General features: G+C 41.4%; 1 long non-coding RNA gene across 1 annotated transcript; it reads right to left on the bottom strand.

Moving 5' to 3' along the window:
• Positions 1–1,430: 1,430 nt before the first annotated feature.
• On the bottom strand, positions 1,431–10,004 carry LOC104852747. Its single transcript, XR_777576.2, has 4 exons — positions 9,924–10,004; positions 5,723–5,819; positions 2,102–2,161; positions 1,431–1,609 (listed from the first exon to the last, which is right to left on the bottom strand). It is a non-coding gene; the product is annotated as an uncharacterized LOC104852747 (long non-coding RNA).
• Positions 10,005–10,160: the final 156 nt, after the last annotated feature.

Raw genomic sequence — 10,160 nt, 5'->3', positions numbered from 1 at the left:
CTTACTCATAGCTTTCCTAATATTTTTCTGTCTCATTTACTATTAACCTTCTATTTGTGGATGTAAGCACATAAGATGGAAAAGCAGGAAGAATTAGCTCTTAGGAGGAGTCTTCACAATCTTTATCTTTATGGGATTAACAGTCTGTAATGACGTCCCACGAAGTAACACCGGAAAATTGTCTTTGGTCCTTTTCACGGCTTTTGTTAATCTGTTTAATAAAACGCTCCGGGATCCACCGCGGTTGATCAGCATTCTGTGGAAAAACACAAGCAAAAAACCCCTTCCCCAAAGAACTGCGCGGCAGACCGCAGTCCAATCACTTGGTGTTTCGCCAGGATCCAGTAATGGAGTCCAGGATAGCACAAGTGAAGGGAGCTGCAGTGCCATACTGATTTACAGCAGTTTTTAATTCTTTTACCAACTTAAATTCAAGAGGGCGATGTTCTCTAACCGGCCCTTGGGGTCCCTCTACCTGAATGACGGGGAACAGTCTAAAGATTTCCTCCCGTTGTGCTGCGGCGTGTTTAAGAGCCTCTTGTAAAGGAGATGCTATGCCTTGAGACCCTTCAGATGTTATGGGGTCTTTACCATTCGGCTCATTGGTAGGCCTGGCCTCCGAGGTATGAAGAGACGCAAGTCTGCTCGAGAGGCATGAAATCTGCTGCCTCAGCTGAAGTTCCTCACTGAGCTCCTGATTAATAGTACGCAGCTGAGCCAGGTTTGCCTCCCTCTGGGGGGGGGCGCAGAAGGCGGCGGATGCTCAAGTTTTTGTTGAAAAGCCTCAAAACTGGGATATAGTGCTACAGGAGGTCCTCCGGAATCCGGAGGCTCAGGGGGCTCAAGTGAAAGGGGACATTCTTCTGAGTGTGGGGGAGCAGAAGGCGGCGGACTCTCAAGTGTTTGTTCTAACCCTTCATGCACCTCATCTAAGGCTTCCAAGATTTCCTTTTTGGTTGGGGTCCTGAGAGCTGCATTTAACAAAGCCCAATAAAAAGGAGCACCTTCTGGAAAACGATTAGGCTCGGCCAGAAGGGCTTCATTCAACTGGTTTCCGACTGTCTTCCATACTTCAGTATTTATTTCTGCCTTATCACATAGCCATGGACAAACTGTGTCTAGAATCTTAACAAAGGCCTCTAATCTTGCCCTCTCAACTGTTACTCCTTGTGCCTTCAGTAGGCTCTGAATTGAATTTGCTAGATAACTTTTGGATTCTGATTGTCCCATTTTTTTTTCTTTCTTTTTTTTCTTTTTTTTTTCTTCCCTAATGGACTTGACACTCTCTTCTATCACTTTTTTCTTTTTACCTTCTTTCACTTTTTCTTTTTACCTTCCTCTGGATTCCTCCGGAGCACCGTCGCTACCTTCGACCTGGGCCTGGGGTTCTCCTCCGGAGCACCGTCGCTACCTTCGACCTGGGTCCGGGGTTCATGAAGTGAACGGTAGATTTACTGCGAGGATCAGGCGCAGCGGTCAGTCCTCCGGAGCACCGTCGCTGCCTTCGACCTGGGTCCGGGATTACACATCCTCATCTGCTTTCAGGTCCCTTTTCGGGTGCCACTTGTCGCGAGCCACGACGTCAGGATCCTGCCAGCAGGTCCTAAACCTGAAAGGATGAGGACAGAGAGACGGGAGGCACTTTTCTTCTCATGTTTGAGCGAGCGAGCTAGCTTGCTTGCTTGCTTTACAGAACCTCTCCCTTTTATACTCTCCAGCTGCATGGAAGCGAGGGCTGCATGGGAGCGAGGGAGTGAGGGAGCGAGGGTACCACCCACACATTCCACAGGGAAACAATAACAACCATTATGGGTTACATCTGCTACCAGCTGAACTCACCCGTGGCTATGGGCGAGAGCACATCCTTGCCAGCGAGGTGACTCAAAGTTCAACCATGGCTAGGCCTGTGTCAAGGCTCACCATAATGGCTCGCCATAAGAGACTATAGCTGTTTCTTTTATTATAAATAATATACTGGATTTTCTAATATTGCCTTGAATTGTTGCATAGACCCCAGTTGCTAATGCTTGTGGAGAACTGCTTTTTACATATTTTCCTAGGGCTTTTTGCTTCTACAATAGGACTTAATTTCTGTACTCACAAATTGAAATAGGTTATTCTTTCTTGTTCCCTGCCTTAGTATGTTGTCATGGTTACATTCCTATAAAAGGAAAAGAGACAATTTTATGCTCATTTTCTAATAATTTAGAAAAATGAGAAAATTTTGTCATTTATACATTTTGTGAAATTCACTTTAGAAGGACTGCACATGTGAAGAATTTGATTATTGAACCAGAGTATTAGTCAACTAATTAGTATATCAATCTTGTGGTAGTTTTGTGTCATATTAATATAGTTTTCATCATTACAATTTTATTATATTCTTATGTATATTTTAAAGAAGTATTTTCACAAGCTTTTCAGCAGTATTCTCTTAAGACTGTCAAAGACTTTATTTCCTCTGCTATTTCAGTAATTACTTGTTTTGTTTTGTTTTTGAGACAGAATCTTGCTGTGTAGTTCAGTCTGGCCCTGAACTCACTATGTAGCCCAGACTGGTCTTGAACTCACAGTGATCCTCCTGCCTCAGCCCTCAGTGGTGGGATTATAGGTGTGCACCACCATGCCTGGCAGTAATTCCTTTTTCACCAGCTTTTTTTTGGTACCAGGGATCAGTGAAACCACTGAGCTAAATCCCCAGCCATTCACCAACTTTAAATGTTGTTCTAGTATAAAAGTTGTTGATCAGAAAAGGACCAGATATATTATATATAGTTAAACATAAAATTGTAGAGTATAAAGGCCTGTGCTGTTTTTGCTGGCAGAATTCTCTAGATACTGGGAATAGATGAACATACAGTTGCCGTTATTTGTAGTCTCCAGTTTAGACACTGGATTTGAGGAAAGCAAGGTACTCTTTTTTCCTGAATTACCTTGGCACCACTGGGGGCATTGATTAAGTGCATATGTATGGGTCTGTTTCTTGACTCTCTTCATTGCTTAGGTTTTGAGTTTATCGTTTTGCCAATACCACACTGCTTTGAAAAGTGTCTCTCTGCAGTAAGTCTTGAAATTAGGCTGTGTGTTTGTCAGTTTTGTTCTACTTTAACAATTGATTGGATATTCTAAATCCTTTGCTGTTTTATGCAGTTTTTCTTTAAGCAACTTAAGTATATTGAGAAAGCTCACTGAGATTTTGATTTTGATATTACACTGTATCTGTTGAGTTTACTCTAGAGTTTAAGTCAGTTTTGTGAGAATTAACGTCTTGATCATTTTGAATGTTTCAATTTAGGAACACTTTAGATCTGTTTCTGTGCTATGGAGGGGTTTGAGGTGAGAAAAGATAGTTCTACAAATAACTCTTAAAAGAGTCAGTTTTGTCTTCTTTGCTGTACTGGAGATGAACCCAGGGAAGCTTTACCACCGAGTTACACTTCCTCGTTTCCGTTTCATTATGAGAGTCTTGCTAAGTTGCCCAGGCTGGCCCCAAACCTGTGATGCTCCTGCCTTAGTCTCCTGATTAGCTGGGATTATTACCCTTGTGAGCTGCTGCCCGTGGGTATCTAGTCCGCTGATGATACACTCTGGAGAGCTAGTGATGGAAGAAGGCTATTCGAGTAATCCCAGCAAGAAATGATATAAGCATGTTAACAGTTACTTCGAGCCATTAGATTTTGGATATATTTTAAGGCAGAGACCACAGTGTGTGAGGGATTCTTTCTGAAAACCTTGTTAAGGGAATAGGCTGTCAGGTTTTAAACATTTTATTTATTTTTTATTTTTTTGGTACTGGGGATCGAACTCGGGTCCTTGCCCTTGCAAGCCAGGCGGTGGAACCACTGAGCTAAATCCCCAGCCCAAATTTTAAACATTTTAACAGTGTGATTAAACAATATTTCTCTGTACTTTTACAAGCTTTCTCATGAGTGAGTTGGTACGTGCGCATGTGGTTTATTTGTATTTTTAAACTGAACTGTTCATCCCATGCCCCTCTCATGTTGATGTGCAAATCTTTTCAATATCCTATTCAGTACATCTTTATAGCTCTTTTTCTGTCAAATAAATGGTATTTATTTTCTAGGATTTTTTCTTCTTAACTACTTTTTGCTGTAAAGATATTTGATTTTTGTGTTGCCAAATTTCAGCAGTTTTTTCCTTCTTTTATGATTCCTAGATTCTGGCTCTTTGTTGGGTCTTTTCCATTCTAACTCTGAAGGGCTGTGGATTTAGTTCAGTGGTGCTGCACTTGGCTTGCAAGTTTAAGGTCCTGAGTTCAATTTCCGGTACTGTAAAAAAAATTCCTGTGGGATGTTGCGGTCCACTCTAACACACTGAAAAGAAATGTTCATTGTAGTCTTGTAGAACATGATTGGTTGTATATTTTACAGTATATCTTGAATACTTTTTTATAGTATCCTACTTGTCTTACTTTTCTCATTGCTCAGACAAAATACCTGACACCCAAAGTTATAAGAGATAAAGTTTATTTGGCTCACAATTTCTGGAGGTTTCAGGCCATAATCTGCTGGCTCCAAGGCAGGGAGGCACAGCAGAGGGCATTGCAGAGCAGGGAAGAAGCAGCAGCAGCAAGCTTATTATTAGAAATTACAACAAATGTTAGCAGTTAGCTGGTTACAGAGTCAGTATAAAATAATAGAAGTCATATTTATATCCCATAACATAATCATAAGATAAAACTTTGTTTTGTTGCCATCTATAGAACCATCGCAAAGCTTCAAGAATAACTCTATACTTCTCCCTCTGGCCTCCCCGAGCTCCTGACCACATCCCCTGATGTCAGTGTAGCGCTCTCCTCGCGCAGATTTCCTCCAGGTGTCTTTCTTGCAGCGCGGGGTCTTCCCCAGGTCTTCAGTTATGTGCTCTAACACCAGCACACTTTGACTCCACATCCTGTTCAGTCTGCAGCTTGGTCTACCCATCACTTCCTGGCCTCTCATCAGTGCCCTTTCCCTCCAGCCCACTAATACTGGCTAACCCAGACTCTTTTCATAGTCTCCCTCTTTTTTTCTGAGAAGCTTGCTTCTATTCCTCTGTTGTTACACATTGACAGTGGGCATTATATTTGAACTAAATGTATTTTAGGAGCAAGGGCATAGAAATGTATGTGGTCAGTTTTGTCATCTTGAAGTAGAATAATCTGTGCTTACATTTCTGTTTTCTCTTGATTTCAAGTAGTGTGTTTGATTTCTCTTTCTGTCATATCCTGTTCTTTTCTGGCCACCTCCTTTGCTATTCCTTTGAATAGTGCTGGCCACTATTGCTACTCCTTTGAATTCCATTCCTTTCTTTCCTTGGTTTCTGTGTCCTGTCATAGCCAGCTCTTTTCTGGTGACTTGAGTGGCCATCTTAATGACTGCTGTTTCCTAGATCTGTGTTTACATTTTAGACCTCTTTTTTCTATCCCCAATAATGAAACCAAAAGTGGGGTGAACGCGTGCATCTTTCTATCCCACAAATGTTTGGAGTGCCAATGAAGAATGTGACCCTGTGCCCAGCCCCTTCCTCTCACTTATTTTTCCGTCTCCATGTGTGGAGCCAGAAGCTGCCTGGCTGCTCACACAGCTTCCCTGTGTTTAGCCCCACTAGGAAGTGATGACCGGAGCTTGTTTCTTACAAGGATGAGCTTCCCTTTCTTTTCTGTTGTTGCACCTTAATGTACATTAGGTCTTTGATTTTGCTGCTGACGTCCAGTACTTACACAGAACAGTGGCTTCTGATGGGGTAGTTTAGCTCCCTGAGAGAAAGCTAAGAGCCTTTGGAGATAGTTCTTGTCACAACTGGCATGTTAGTGGCACCTAAGGATAGAAAACAGACACTACTGTTAAATATGGTAAAATGCAGAGGATAGTCTTTGATTACAAACAATTGTCTGTTCCAGAGTGGCAGAGCTGCCACATCGAACAAACTGTCTGTTCTAGAGCACTTCTCCTGGAGGTAAATCTGGGGTGTGTAATACCCTCAGGCTTGCGTTAACCCAGCAGTGATCTCCAGGTTGCAGTGTGTATTTTACAGACTGTTCAGCAGAACTCATTGATGTATGGGAAATGTATATCGGAACCCTATTTGTAATCATTCTGCATAAGAAGGCATTAACAGTTTCTTGGCAGAGCTATAATCTGTTTTTCTCACTGCCCAGCAACTTGAACCAGCAGTGTTACATCCATTCTGTCCCAAGCATGACTGTACTACTTGTACCACTAGTGACAGAAGCCACCCTATGGGACAATCTTGCATGTACCACTGGTGGTTCAAGCTGGTGGAAATGTGTTAGTTTCTCCATATATTAAATGATAATGCATGTATATATATAATGTAGAAATGAACAAGTCAGAATATGAAAATTATATTTGTCCTGGTTTTGTATCTCCAGAGTGAGAAGACTGGCTTAGTGCCCTGGTGGGTGTCCTTTATAGCACTTTATGTTACTCTCCCAGCAGTGAACATAATGAGAGTTAGCGACCCAAAGTATTTTCATGTCTCTCATTCTGAACCATCAGACTGATGAGAAACATGTATTACAGGCATCCGTGTCACTGGAGGACGTGACTGTGGAGCTCACCCAGGAGGAGTGGCGGCTCATGGGCCCTGCTCAGAGGACCCTGTACAGAGATGTGATGCTGGAGACCTACAGCCACCTCATCTCTGTGGGTAAGCAGAACTAAGCACAGGACTCCTCCAGGACTCGTGCTCTTAAAGAAATTACTACAGCATTTGATACTTGGGTAACATTGTTAATTGGATGATAGGAGTTTTCCATTCCCTCTTCCATGGTGAGTGGCCTGTTAGGACTGGGCTGCAGAGCAGGAGATGAGCTGCAGGAGAGTAGGGAAGCTTTGTCAGTACTCAGCAGTTTCTCTTCATTTTTTATATTACTGACTGAGATCCACCTTACCTCCTCCAGATCAGAAGAAGAGGCAGGAATTAGATTCTCAGAGGAGCATGAAGCCTACTGTGAACTGCACATCTGTGCTCTTTGTAATAATCTCAGAGCCACCTCCCCTCCCCAGCCTCTCTTGGGAGGAAAAATCATCTTCCATGAAACCAGTCTGTGGTGGCTAAAAAAGATTTTAGATTATTGGATTAAGATGCCTACAATAATTGAAACCTTTAGAGGAACACAATGATTATGTCATTTTTTCCCATTGAGAACTTTGGATGCTCTCTTGTATTTGTTGCTGTTGCTGCTTGCTGTATCTTTTGCCATCTTAGAAAAGCACAAAAGGTCGAGATCCAGTCTATAATTTCCCTCAACAACTCTTCACAGGGTACTGCATTATCAAACCTGAGGTGATACTCAAGTTGGAGCTAGGAGAAGAGCCATGGTCTTTGGAGTGCAAATTCCTGAATCAGAAGCGTGAAGGTGAGTGAGCACTCACAGAAGGACACTTGGATGCCTTCAGCATTGTGGTACACGTGCCGTTCAGATTTCTGTCACTGTAACAGGATACCTCAGATTATCAACATAGAAGGCTGACATTTCATTTTGGCTCACAGTTCTGAGAGTTCCAGTCTGAGGCCATGTGGTTTCATCCTTTGAGCCTGTGGCAAGTGCAGCACAGCATAGCAGGAGTGTGGCAAAGCAAACACTCACCTCACAATGTAGTAAGCAGAGGGAGAGACTAAAAGGGCAATCTCCTGTGAGGGCAGACACCCTCTCACCTTAGGAAGCCCCCCAAGATGTTCCAGATGGATTTGGATGATTCTAAAGAGCACATGTACAGTTCACAGTTTACAGTAGGGTTCCCTCAAAGGCTGCACTATCTCCCAGGAGTGCCACTCTGGGATTCTGGGGACCAAGCTTTTCCACATGGAGTTTTAGGAAACACTACCTGTATTCAAACTACAGCGGAGAGGAACACTTTTTTTTGAGACAGGGTCTCTCTCTCTCTATCTAGATCTGGCTGGCCTTGAACTCACCGTGTAGCCCAGGCTGGCCTTGATCCAGTAGTAATCTTCCTATCTCAGCTTCCCAAGTGCTAGGATTACAGGCATGTGCCAAGAGGGAAACACTTTACACTTTTGAAAGCTTTTTTTTCTTAACAGCTTTGTTGAGATGTGATTTACATGTACAGTTGACCCACTTGGAGCATACAGTTCATTGATGTTTAGTATATTGACATATATGTCAGACATCACTACAGTTTTAATCACTTTAAAAAAAACATGCAATCCTACTTTTCAGTCTCTTCACCTCCCGTTCCTTCAGCCCTAGGCCACCAATAATCTCTTGTCTTTATAGATTTTCCTGTTTTAGGTATTTTTCATAATTGGAATCGTAACATCCAGGCTTTTGTGATTGGTTTATTTTGATTACCATAATGTTTAAAAGGTTTCTGTTACAACATGTTTCAGTAGTTCATCCTTTTTATGGTCAAATAATATTCCATTGCATACATAGATACCATACCTTGCTTCTGCCTTTAAGATGCCACATTTTGACAATTACAAATGATGCTTATATCGGTATTCATTTACGGTTTTCTGCACAAACATGTTTTTATTTGTCATGTATAGTATGTACTTAGGGTAGGATTGTGAGGTCAGATGGTACCTCTGTGTTTATCTGTTTGAGGAACTGCCAGTCTGTTTCTCTAAGCGATTGCTCCAGTTTTCATTCCTAATGGCAGTGTGAGCGTTCTCATTTCTCCTCATCCTTTTTTATTTTAGTTACCCTAGTGGATACGAAGTGGTATCTTACGTGATTTTCTTTTGTATTTCTGTATTAGTTATCTTGGGCTGTCTTAATATCATTGGCTTTGTAGAATACAGTACAACATTTTTTTTCACAATTCTGGAAGCTGGAAGACCAACATCAAGGTGTCAGGAGAGTTTCTTATCTCCCTGGTGTGCAGTCCCTTTTCTGCTTTATCCTCACATAGTCTTCCTTTGGGCAGAAGGAGTGTGCGCATGTGTACAGGGGCACCCTGGTATTTCTACCTATTCTTGCAGGGGCACCAGCTTCACAGTACCACCTTTATGACTTCATGTGAAGTTCACTTTGCTACCTCCTGTAAGGCTTTGTGTCCAAAGATAGCTAGTTATACTGGGTGTCAGCTCTCCCATTTATGAACTTGAGGAGGGCACAGTTTCCTTGGTTGCTGATGATGTTGAGTGTCGTTGCATGTGCTTGTTAGTCTTTTTCTATACAGGTAAATTGTGCCAGGTATTTTTAAAAGTTGTAGTTCTCAGTGTAATTTCTGTAGAAAAGTCAAATCATCTTAAGTATTGGAAATGAAACACTGAAAGTAATTCTTTTGAAGCCTGTAGACAACATAACATAGATGTTGACCTAATTTAGATCAAACATATCTCCAAGTCACTAAATAGAAATGATTGGAACATATCGATTGACTAAAGAAGACATGACTATGTGACTAACTTAGATTACCGTGAAAGAAGGGTAGAGTTGTTGTTTGGGTTTCGTTTTCTGTTACCATTTAGATTTGAGTTCAAGCAATTAAATACATTACATTAAAAGGACTCTTTAGCTCAAAAGCACAGGTTAAAAAATATTTAAGCATTTGCAAGACATAAAAAACATGCAAAATGGAATTCTAAGAACTTAATACTCATTAGAATTAGGACCTCATAATATATGTCTAAGATCTCCATTTGCTGAATATGAAGAGCAAAGCTTTCAAGTTCCTGTGGAAAGTGATGTCATCAGCCTAAAGTCAAACTTTTAGTAAGCCTATTTCACAATAATAGTTCACAAACAGTATTCTCTAAACAAAATGTGATAAATCTAGAAATCAATAAAATTAATATATACAAGATTTTTCACATAAAAATATTTAAAATTCATCTCTATTAAATGTACCTTTTTCAAATAAGAACAATTTCCTACTTTGTCCAGATACCATTATGACCCTAAGAGAAGTAACGGTTATTTCACTTACTTTTTAAAAAGTACAATCTCATTGGTAATTCTTGAAGTGTTAAAATGAGAACAGCTTGTTGGGTACGCTGGAGAATCCCTGGAGCCCTTGGATTGATGTCACTTAGATCTATCACTTAAATCTTCCCACCTGCTAATAAGGTGGGGAATAAAAATCACTTCCTTGAAGGCAGCGCCTTGTGGGAATTGTAGTTCTCCTTGTCAGGGGCCGACCGCGCAGCACTGTGGGAACAGATCC

The sequence above is a fragment of the Fukomys damarensis genome, unplaced genomic scaffold, assembly GCF_012274545.1.
Source record: "Fukomys damarensis isolate Sample0158 unplaced genomic scaffold, DMR_v1.0_HiC HiC_scaffold_27, whole genome shotgun sequence".
NCBI classification, from domain to species: domain Eukaryota; kingdom Metazoa; phylum Chordata; class Mammalia; order Rodentia; family Bathyergidae; genus Fukomys; species Fukomys damarensis.
The sequence above is the reverse complement of the archived record's forward strand: the minus strand, read 5'-3'. Positions and strand labels throughout refer to the sequence as shown.